This window comes from Labrus bergylta, chromosome 2 (genome assembly GCF_963930695.1).
Source record: "Labrus bergylta chromosome 2, fLabBer1.1, whole genome shotgun sequence".
NCBI lineage: Eukaryota > Metazoa > Chordata > Actinopteri > Labriformes > Labridae > Labrus > Labrus bergylta.
Window position 1 is genome coordinate 6591257 of NC_089196.1, and position 12326 is coordinate 6603582.

The 12326-nt window shown below is 40.0% G+C and overlaps 1 protein-coding gene across 2 annotated transcripts in view; it reads right to left on the reverse strand.

Annotated features, from left to right (window-relative positions):
* Nucleotides 1-12326, reverse strand: part of abca2 (ATP-binding cassette, sub-family A (ABC1), member 2) — a 73759-nt gene that overhangs the window by 60443 nt on the left and 990 nt on the right. The gene's annotated exons all lie outside the window — the stretch shown is intronic.

Sequence of the window (12326 nt, forward strand, 5' to 3'; positions counted from 1 at the left end):
CTGGGGATTCAATCCTCAGCTCCTGCAATCACATGTCGATGTGTCCTTTAGCAAGAAACAGAGCCACAAGTTTCTCCTTCTGCTTCAGCAGCGTCGTATGAATTAGCTAATTATATTCATGGTAACTGTACATAGCAGCCACTGCCATCAATGTGTGAATGTGTAGATGTAACCTGCGGTGTAAAAAGTGCTTTGATTAGTCAGAAGACTAGAAAAGTGCTATACAAGCTCAAGTCCATTTACAATTTAGTCTTTAAAGATCAAACAAACACCTTCATATGTGAGAAAAACAACATTTTTGTGAAGGCGTAGAAAGTTCTTTCATCTGAGAGTGACATTTTCATTCCTGCTGTGTCACCACACTGTCTCTAACTTCTGCTGTGTGAGGACAAAGTCATATCACCAGGGTGACGTCATCTCTCACTCACACACACACACACACACACACACACACACACACACACACACACACACACACACACACACACACACACACACACACACACACACACACACACACACACACACACACACTGCACTCAGCAGACAGGTACAGAGCAGAGGGAGACAGGCTGTGTCAGTACAGGAGATGCTGTCCTTGTTACTTGTACTTCTGCAGGACACTGACAGGCTTCACTGCCACTTAAAGGTTTTGGGTGAATCATCCAATGTGTCAGCTTTTATGGTTAAGTTAAGGAGTTTGATGCAGGAACAGTTTCCAAAATAATACTCAACATGTCCTGGAAAGAGTAATTTAAAGAGTTGAGGCAGGAAAGAATTTAAAGGTTTATTTTTGGGCCTTTTTCTGCCTACATTTTAGAGACAGGACAGTGGACAGATTCAGAAATCGGGCAATGACATGCAGGAAAGGATCCACAGGTCTGATTAGAACCGAAAGATTTACCACAAGTCTCGTAGTCCTGAGTGTGCATGCTTGTGTCTTTAGGGCTCACGCGTGTGTAAATGAAAATGAACTGAATGAGGACTCTGAAATTGCAGAAGAGAAAGTTCCTGAATGCGTCAGACATGGCTGAAAATACCTTCACACGTGCATGCACATGTGCATGGCTGGGTTCATTAACATCTGAAGCCATAACAAATATCCCACTGAACTGAAAAATTGTGGTGACACAAAATCCTCCCCCCCTAAACACACCCCTGCTGTCGGCTTCATTTGTCAGCTGCATTCGACTGCATTGATTGTGCAGAGCCTGAAGTGAGTAAATGCTGATGCCGTTTCCATCCATCTAAAGCGTCAAATTCAGCTGCATGATGAGGGACGGAGATTTGGACAGAAGCACAAACTCAACCTGGTTAACAGCTGATGTAGACTTGTTTAGGAGTATTTTTAGAAACCAGTGGCCTGAAATTAAGTAGAGGCGTAGAGATTCTCAGACAGGAGTCAGCAACATACTGTGACCAGTCCCTGCTCGTTGCTGGTTTTGCTGGTTGGCTGTTTATGTGTGTCAGGTGCCAGTGGGTGTGGCGTGGTTGTCGTGGATTGGGAGAACCTGAGCCAGTATTCTCCAATCAATAGGAGCAGGCCCCACTTTCTTGTTGAGGAAGACCGGGAGAAAGAGACAGAGAGAGGCTGCTCCCCAATGCTTTGTTAAATCATTTGTCAAAATGACTTATTATCTCATGTGTCAATAAATATAACCTGTTTTTGAGGGTAACTCCTTGTCTCCTCCATCAGTTGTCACTGGCTTTGATCCGGCCGTGTCACTACCGAAATGTTGCCAACATTTTGTGCAATTTAGACAGGGCTGTCTCACATTCCCTCGCAGCAACTTCTGATTAAAAAGGACTGAAGCCTAACGGTTATGACGCGTGCACCATTTGTGGAGGCTGTGGTCCTCGGCGCAGCGGCCGTGGGTTCGGGTCCGGCCTCGGCCCTTTGCTGCATGTCATCCCCCACTCTCTACTCCCAACATTTCCTGTCTCACTTCAACTGTCCTATCTAACAAAGGCAAAATTGCCCAAAAAAAAATCTTTTAAAAAAAGATCTGTTTTTTTATTAAAGCTGTGGTACTTTTCAATTATAAGATATCAGAGATTGTTATTTTGGGTGCAAATTCAGCTGGCTCATCACGCTACACAGTCTGAAAAGCCATTCACAGAAAGAGAAAACTAACATCCATCACAAGAACCAGATGTTGAATCATGATAATGGATGACATCCACTTGCCGGAGCTCAGGCGGAGCTTAGGCGCAGCGCAGCGGAGAAGGACCAAACACGCATCTGGTGAAATACGAACGAGGGTGCACGGAGCTGAAACGGACCGGAGCAGACACGTTTGTGGTGGGTGGAAGTTCGGGGTGAGCGTCAAAACGATCTCTTGAATATGCAATAAGGCGTAAGTTCAAAGTACTTATTCAAAGTACTGCAGAGCTATGCAGACACAACAACACACAAGTATTTAGTGCTCACAAGAGCTTAGACCACATGAAAGTATAAATCAGGCTTAAGGCATGGACGCAGCCTTCGCCCCCACAATGCATGATGTCTGGTGTGGTTGTCTGTCGGATGCCCCCTCCAGACAAGGTGGATGTCATGCAGCACCTGGATGTTTTAATTAGATGTCAGTAAAAATGAGTTCATTACAGACCTCATTTATAAAACAAACAAACACTGGTGTTGGTGGGTAACTCCCAAACTACTAGACGTCCCCAGTTTAAACCACTTCAGTTTGAATAGTGCTTAAAACAAATCTAAAAAAACAGACAATTGGAGCAAACTCAGCAACACAACAACATGTCAATATTGGATTGCATTGCATGATGTTGACACTTTGATGACGCATTTCCTTTACCCAGCCAAAATGTTAAGTGGTGTTATTAGGGACAAATCATTTATCACAAGATTAAGCAGTGTGTGGAAGGAGAAAGTATGACCATGAAGGACGTCTTTTTAATCCCATACGGGGACAAGAGAAGCAGGACAAGGTGAATGAAGGAGCTGCCGGCTTTTTTCAACAACAAATTAAGTAAAAAGTCATTTAGTCATGTCCTAAATTACTAACATCAGAGCACTGTGTTGCTACATGTGGAGCTGCTGTGTATGAACATGAAGCAGCAGAATGATAAATAGGAGTGAATGTAGGTCAGAGCATTTCTATACTGAGGCATCATGGTTTGATTTCTGATTGGTGTGTTTTTCAGGAACAAGTAACCTTCCTGTCCTTCACTCCAACCTGTCTGAAACCAAACCCAATGCTTATGTTGCACATTTCTAACAATTCACACAAATGATCATGAAGATTCATTCATAGATCATTTGAAATGATAACAGATAGACTCTAAGTCTTTGCTATCTGTTTTGATAGACTAAAGAGAAGAATATGTTTCAACCAGTAAACTGAAAATCAAAAAATTTAGAAATTAGGAAAAAAACCATTTATTTTGTTTTGGTAAAAAACAACAACATTAAATTCACTGAGGCCACACAGAATCCAACACAACATGGATAAAAACCTCAAAAACCATCGTAGAATCTGGAATATTAGTCTCACTTGTCTAAGGCCCTGTGTTCACCTTCTGCTGGTAAAGGAGAACTGTTAGTGGAATACAATGTTGCAAATGAAATGCTATTTGACTGGTGAATAAATCTAATAATATCTGTGATAAAATGAGTCACTGGATATGCTAATATCGGACCATATTATTGGCTGGCCTATTAATCCGTCGGCCTCTAGAAATAACACGCGGATAAGAAGCCATAGGTCGAACTTGAACCCAGGCCACACACTTGAAGACTATAGCCTCCGTAAATGGGGCGCGACCTAACCACTACAGGCCATCAGCTTCTGTGTAGCTCTTTTTGTTCCATCTGTTTTCAACATGAGGAGTTTGCAATCTCGCTAGCTACCTGTACGGTAGTTGAGCTCTCAGCCTGATCACACACAGCTACCATTTTCTGTGATGCATGATTATGACCTCATGAGAGAGAAAAGATGTTAAAAAGTGGCACCACCAGCTTGGTTCGTGCTTGAAACAGTAAAAATATAATTGTAGAACCACATATCAAGACAAGGTGGTGCCTCCTTTATGTGTCAGTTTCATGAAAGAGGAAGTTGTTGTTACTCTCAGACAGCCATCTTGCATGTACTGTATGTATGACCAAAGAGAGGACTCTAACATCCAGTGACAAGGTGCAGGTTACCATGGAGACCTTGCACTGTACATGTATGGTTGATGTTAATTATTTTAGAATAAAAGCGCCATGTGGAAATCATCACTCTGTCGGCCTCTCCACCTACACCAGCTATACGTTACATTATGTATCCCAGCACGTTTTGAGCATCGAAGTGGGCACTTGCAATACACAATGAATGAAGTCAAAATCTTAAATCACCTCATGTCGAGTGCGATGTGTAATGGTGGCGGCTGCACTCAAGTAATGATGGTGCAGGTCTCAGCTTTATGGTACATTGGTCGCACCAGTATTTAGAACGCAGCCCACCTTTTTAGGTTAAAAAATTTGCAATTAAAAGTGCATCTTATACACAAAATATTAAGGTACATGACAAAAACGCAAATCTTACCAAATTTTAAATTCAACTTGGTAAGATTTCTAATATAACATATTACAGGCAAAAAAATCTGGTTTGAATTACTTATAATAGTAAAAGAAATTGCTGCCAGCGCAGTAATTTTTTTAGGTTTCTTGAAGAAGACAGAAGACAGGACTTATATTAAGTGTGTTGTGAGATAAGAGCTAAGACAAATTCTCTGTAAGATTTGGGTTTTTGCAGTGTAAGGTACCCAAAGCCACACCTCAAGAGGACGAGCACCAGCACAGTGACCTCAGAGGATTCACACCTGACCTCACCTGTCCACAGGTCCTGGCCTCTGTGAACCAGCTGTTCGTCTGTTAGACTTTACAGAGAGCATTTATTATTCATTTAGCTGTCCGTTAACCTTGTGCTACAGATTAGCACGCTCTGTTATCAGTCAGCAGCTTCATCCTTCATCTTTTAACGGCTCTCTCTTTCCTCTTTCTCCCACATGCAGAGTGTCTCTCTCTTCTTCCCTGTTTTGTTCTTTTTTTTTTTTTCCTCTCTTCATTTTAAATCTGTGCCTCTTGGTGCCCGGCTCTCTGCGGTCTCCATAGATACACAGTCACTGTAAGACTATCTTTCAAAGACAGAGCAGATCTAGGTCAAACACTCTGCTGCTGCTGCAGACTAACAGACTGTACTGCTGGTTGGTGTGTTTACAATCGGTCTACTGTTAACCACGTTTATCTGAACTTTTTATTCACTTGACAGGATTTTGTATCTTAAATCAACAGAAGTGTTCCTTCATGAAACTGTGTTGGGATTAATACCTGACCAGTGAAATAATTAACTTTAGCTACAGGTGCACTGGTTAATATTTTATATTACTGAAGGCTCAAATGACTGTGTGTAAAGTGAACTTAACTCTGCCTCCATTGTTTCCTTTCTCTTCTCACTCACTGGACAGTTTAGATGCTTCTTTGTATTTCAAAACACAATTCATTACTCAAACTAACATTTATGGTAAATGATAAATGGACTTGAGCTTGTATAGCGCTTTTGACTACTCAAAGGGCTTTTACACCGCAGGTCACACCTACCCATTCATACCCATTCACACAATGATGGTAGAGATTTCTATGTAGCAAGACCATCAGAAGTAACTAATCCCATTCATACACATTTATACGCCGCCGATGAAGCAGAGGGAGTAATTTGAGGTTAAGTGTCTTGCCCAAGGACATCCCGTACACTCACTCTTCATTGTTGTTCTAGCACACAGATTATTAAGGTGAAGGGAACCCACCCTTAAGTTAAGTGAAATACAATGACACTCAAATGAAATGTTTTTTTGACTGGTGAATAAATCTAGTCATATTGGCACATATTGTATCTGCAATAAAATTAGACGATACCGATAGTCCCTGGATGTGCTAATATTGGCCGATATTATCGGCTGGCCTATAAATTGGTCGGCCTCTATCAAATATTATTGACAGTAAATGGGACATAGAGCTAACCTCACTCTTCTACATTATTAAACCCGGGTACCTCTTTCTCTGACTGACCTCTTCAAACTCTCACAGCGAGCACATTCAGCACGTCGCCTATCCTGGGAAACAGCTCGGCTGATCTTTGCCTCCTCCAGCTGATTTATTGATATATTTGCTCAGCCGCTCTACCTGCTTTCCCTTTTCCACAGGTGTTCCTGTCTTTCAGCAGGTTTTCTGTTGCCAGGAGCCAGTGCTCTATAAAACTGTTATTTACATTTCCACTGCCCTCATCCTCACTTTAATGTTGTTAAAGACTGATTCCAGATCTGTTGGTGAGAAGTTTCAGAGTGGACATGTTGACACTGTGGGCAGTAACAGGGTCTCTTCTATTTATCTTTGTTTTTAATATAGTTTATAAATGTGTTCTTGGAGGATTGGGTATTTGGTTACACACAGATGTACTGCTTGACAGCTGTGTGAGGAAGTTACAGTATCAGGAAGAGCGACTGCAACAGGAAGAACACTGAACAAATGTTTCGATCATACAAGGAGCACTAAGGGCACAATTCTGCCAGGATACTATTAATTATTGAAAGATTTCACTGATTAACTTGTTAAAAGATTATTTTGTGAGCATTTGGGTACTAAAATAATATTATTTTCATCAGTTACAGAAAAACATCTGAACACAAAGTCAAGAGCCTTATTTTTCTACTTCCTCATTTACAACCATATACAGGATAAGATATCTACTGAATTAAATCATAAACTGACCTTACTATATGATCAGACATTAAGGAAACATGATATGTTGAAGTGCTGGCTTCTCTGACAACAATGCAGCATCCAGTAGGGAGTCGGTTTTAAGGCACCCTGCCGTTGTGGACTTCCCTCGGTTTGCCAGGCAAACAGTAAACCAACAGGTGTTAGACTATGGAAGCAGGCATCCGAATGTAACCCTAAAATGTTGAAAATGATGTATCATTATTGGTTTAGATGTATAAATCAATATTGTATATTAATTAATGTGGTCTGTTTTTTCCCGTTGCTGTATCCTTTGTTTATTTTCTGAACAGAATTCACAAGTTACATTTTTCTGAAGCTTCACAACAAGAAACGTGCTGATCTTAGAATAAATATTGGAGATGCTTATAAAAAAAATGGAGAGAGGTTAGAAAGCACAAAGGTTTCAAGGCCGATGCAGAGCAGACTAAACACTGAAGCTTCAGTGAGGAGGGGGGAGACTGCAGTACCCATTTTAAATTCTACGTGTCAGAGTTACATGTTGATCCTTTAATGCTCTGGATTTATTTTATTTTTGTTTTCAAGCTTATTGATTTTTAATGTCATATCAATGATTTCTATTGATTTCCTTCTGCTCAGGTTTCTGTGAACTTTAGATCATGGAAGTTAATGTTTGTCTTTTTGTGTTTTCAGTTTCTTCAAGCTGTAGATTTTTTTCACAAAGGACAGTTTGTGTCAGCTGAGTCGTCCTCTGTCGATGCAAATAAGAACTCTTGATTCTCTCGTACTTTCCTTTTTGCAGAGTGATATAAAGTTCAGGCTGTTGATAATTAACTCTCCTCATTAGTAAAGAGTCAAACATTATTTTAACTGAAGGCCTCATAAGGAACAGAGATGCTTGTTTGAACAAGTGGTAAATGATTGAGGGTGGTGGATTCTCTCATCAAAACTAAAACCAAAACTTAACTTATTAAGTTAAGAAGTCACCTTTGAAAACAAACACTATCAATAAAACACTATCAAAAAGCCTCAGGGGTCAGAGTCCATGATGAGGGAAAAACATATGATGTGTGATTACTTTATTACGGTATGAAGCATGATAAGTAAACAAATAAAATGGAGCGTAGACGTCGGCTTGCCTAGGAGCCCCATGTACAAAATCTACAGTCCTCATCGCAGAGTCTGTGTTCAAAACCAACTTCAATCTTCTGCTGCATGTCATCCCCATCTCTCTCCTCCCAACATTTCCTGTCTCTCTTCAGCTGTTCTATCTAATTAAGGCAAAGCCCCACCCCAGCCACCACCCCCAGTTTCCATGTCTATCTGCTATTCTTCCTGTTTTACATAATACCTGTGTTGGCAGCATGATTTTCCAGAATGAAAATTAATTCACTTTTATTTTTTTCTTCTGACCTTCTTTTTTAGCACAATTAATTTGAGGGTAGCTGATAGTAATGACTTGAAAGCATGAAAATCATGCTCCACCCAGGCTGCATTCAACAGGTAAAGTGTATACACACTGAGTGAGAAAGCACAACTTTTTTTAAATTCAATATTTTTCATTATTCACTGAAATAAATTCAGACTTTTGCAATGCGTTTATCACAAATGCTCATATTGAGATAATGGTGAAATTGCATTTATTCGGCAGCCCAACTCACCAGCTGACCAAAGTCATGTATCCATTATAAAGTCAGAACAATGATAAGGTGACTTCAAACGATAAGAAAATAGTTGGTTGAAAATGTTTCAGTGTCGGAAAATTGTTGTTCTTAGTCAATTCTGACAAACATGCATCTTACGTGAGACTCGTGTAGGCTGATAGAGTTTGGTGCAGTGCCAAACTGAAACAGAGAAGGATCTGTTGTATTGAACAGCCACATTGTGTAAGACCAATAAAAGCCCTGAAGTTGAATCAATAACAATGTATCACATTTTCTCTGTAATCCGTCAAAAAGAAGTATGCATTAGAGCCTGACTGATTTATTGGCCAGGTGATAATATCCGCCGATATTAGCATATCCAGTTACTATCATATTAGCTAATTTTATCGCAGATATGCACTGATATTACTAGGTTTATTTACCAGTCAAATAGCATTTCATTTGAGTATCGCTAAATTACATTATCAGTTATCTTTCTGGCTGTCACCAAGTGAAAGATTGACTGGCCCATGGACTAAGAGGGTGCTATACAGATTACAACAAGCATCATCACTCTCCAGAGTGTCAAGCTGTGACGTATACGTACATGCGCAATGACTTTCCAGTTGAGTGACCATCTTGTCTACGTTATATATCTTTTCCACAAGTGTTTGATAACTGAATTTAAGGGATCAAAACAATAAATGTGTATATATCTATTTATCTCTACTGATCGAACATAGATCTAAGAATGATATCTGCAGATATTTAGGTATACGATTTTAACTCTCTCCAATATCAATAATGGAATCAGCCCCAAAAACCCCATATCGCTCAGGCCCTAATGTGCATATCTGCCCAAAGTAAAAGGAATATTTTCCTTTCAGTTAAAGTGTAAAGTAATAAAAATGCCTTACAATTGTGAAAAGCTCAACACCACTCAACCAGTTCTAATGCCCTTGTGTGCGGCATGGTTTCCTAAAGAGAAGTCCTACAAGATCTTTTAGAAGTAAATCCATATATAATCCTCATATCTGGGCCTGGATGCTCCTCTAATTAATGCATGAGCTTTATATCTGTGAGTGGGTCCAACATAAGGGACTGAAGCTCTCTGAGCTCAGTGCTGACTTGACGTTCTGCTCTCATCATCAATCCCCGCGGACAGCTTCAGTGAGCCGGACCACAGCGGCATGGTTATAAATCTACAGACAGAAATGACGCAGCTGTTACTATTATTATTACAGAGGCTCCCCAATGCACCGCACGTGCCTCCTCCCACTGTGATGTAGGAAGGTAGAAGGGCTAAAAATAGCCGCCCCCCCCACTCCCCTCCATCTTCATCCCCATACACCACCCCTCGATCAGGACACCAGCAAAGGCATCAGGCAGAGATAAAAATCAGGCTGCCTGAGGACGGATACAGCTTTGTTTTTTTGTTTTTTTTTAAACAGCACAAACATCAACAAAATGAAGCCGCTGACAGGCATTAGGGTTTCTGATGGCTAATAATAGACCGAGCACGGCTTAAAGGCTTCACAATGTGGAGGATGTTGAGGTCATCATGACGACAGATTGCACCACACATCTGGAGGATGACATTTAAAAGACTCAGCATATGAACATATTTTTATCTGAACGGCTGCCACGTTCGATCTGAAGATGATGTTATGAGAGTGATGCAACTAGAAACTGAGGCTGTCAAAATGTTCAATACTTCTATACTTTTTGACACCACAGGTTAAAAACTGCGGTGAGCGAAAGAGAATGAGAACACTGTCTAAACTGTTTGTAACGTTTGGTAACGAAACACTGCCAATGTATTTGTGCAATTTGGACACTGTGCATGAGTTTGCCCACATTGCTATGTAATTAAAAACACAGAACCCAATATCAGGTGCCTAAATCTTTTATTTTTGTTGCTGTGGTATAACAAAACAAAAACCGCCGCCAGGGGCTTTCAATCAAAACAATAACAAAAGATGACATTGAGGCTAGTGGGGAATCATGGGAGTTCTCTCTGCTTCTCCCTCCCTTCCCCCCGTGGAAAACTCCTCGTGTGTTGCTTTTCCCAGCAGTTTAGTTAATAACTTGTCTCGACTTTCCATCACATAAAATAAAAGTATCAAAAGTGGTTCTGATAAAGACTTGGATTATGAAGGAGTCTGGATAAGGATGTAACGTCATCAATGAAAATGAACATACCCTTCACTAGTTTAGACAGCCCTCTTTTTTTTATCTTCCTCCTCAACTTATTTATCTTCCTTGTTTCGGCAGCACAATGTATTAACCACGTTAGCATTAGCATCCTTATTGCTGGAATAAGCATTCTTTAAATCCTCACCATGACAAAATCACTTTTTACTGATTTTTACTGATAATAAAAACTTAAGCTGTCCTTGTTAAACTGAAGTAAATGTAAGAAAAAAGAGTCATGTATTTAAACAAATTAAATCAATAATGGTAATGACCAGTGTTGGGAGTAACTTAGTAACTCGCTAACGCTAAGTTACGCATTACTTAGTGTGGTGGTGTTACAGTAAAGCTACTATGTGCAGTAACTAGAAGTGGGAGTGTATCTAATTTTTCAAATTCAAGAATGCCTCTGCAATTTCAGAAATTTGAAAGCACGTGTTACTCGTTACATTAAGTGAAATATCACAAAAACAGGCTGAGTAAAGTTAAAGCTTATTGACGTCGATTGGACAGACGAGGTTACATCAGTAGCCTCCTGGGAGAAAGAATATCACACAGTAAACACAAACTGATGATCATTGAGGCGTGAGCTTTCTGTCTTTAAAATGTCAGCATGATCTTTCCCTGCTCCAGTTAAACAACTTAAATGTAGTCCTCTATGTGCAGGAAGGAAAACTATTTCCACTGCCAAGAACAGCCATTCTAATCTCATGAAGCACCGAGCTAAACAACACATTTATACTAAACTAGCGGTCACAGAGCGCGGTGCAGTAAACACCTGGAGACGCAGGAGCAGCTCACGTTAGCTCAGCAGACCAAAGAGGATCAACTCCATCCAAACAGACGAGACGTGATTTTAAATCACCACCAGCTCTACGATCTGTAAGCCACGACTAAACACACTGATAGTAAGGTATGTTGTTGGCGACATGCTTCAACTGTTGAATAGGTTAGCTTCAGAGAAATAATTTGCAAAATACCTACATACTGAAATTGACTACAATGTTATTTGAAATGTATTTGAAAATACATTAAATTTTACATTATATACCATTTGAGTGTTATTGCACGGCCTTGCGGAACAGTCTACATTTCAATGTGTGAATGTGCGAGTTGTTTCCTCATGTACTGCCACAGCAACACTAAATAATGTGAACATTAATATGAGTATTGAAGCAGAGAAAGTTAAACCAAAGTTACTTTGCCAAGTAACTAATAGTTACTTTTATAATGCAGTAACTCAGTTCTTTTTAATAGTAGTTACTTTAACTAGTTAATAATTTTCAGTAAACTGACCATGATTGGTACTGACATTACTTCACAGAGTATTTTATCTGAACTGATAAAATTAGAAAAAGTGCCAACTGTCATGTCATCATCACTCCCCTAACTGAAAGTCTTAATGGAAATGATAATGGATATATTTTCATGTTTTATTGAATTAATATAAGCCAAAAGAATGTCTCTTGGGGTGGCGTGGTTGGTGCATACCCCATGTATGGAGGCTGTGGTCCTCCAGGCGGGGGGCCAGGGTTCGAGTCTGACCTGTGGCTCCTGACATGTATTCCCCCTCTTTCTCTCCCTGATTTTCCAACTCAGTCCACAATAAGGGCAAAAAAAGGCCAAAAAGGGGAAAAAAAGAATGTCTCTTAAACTAGCATATTTTTTCAGGGGCCAAATATTTTTCATCTATCATCTAATTATTGAGAGGTATAGTAGGAGCTGTTACCCAAAAATAAAATCATGAGGACAAG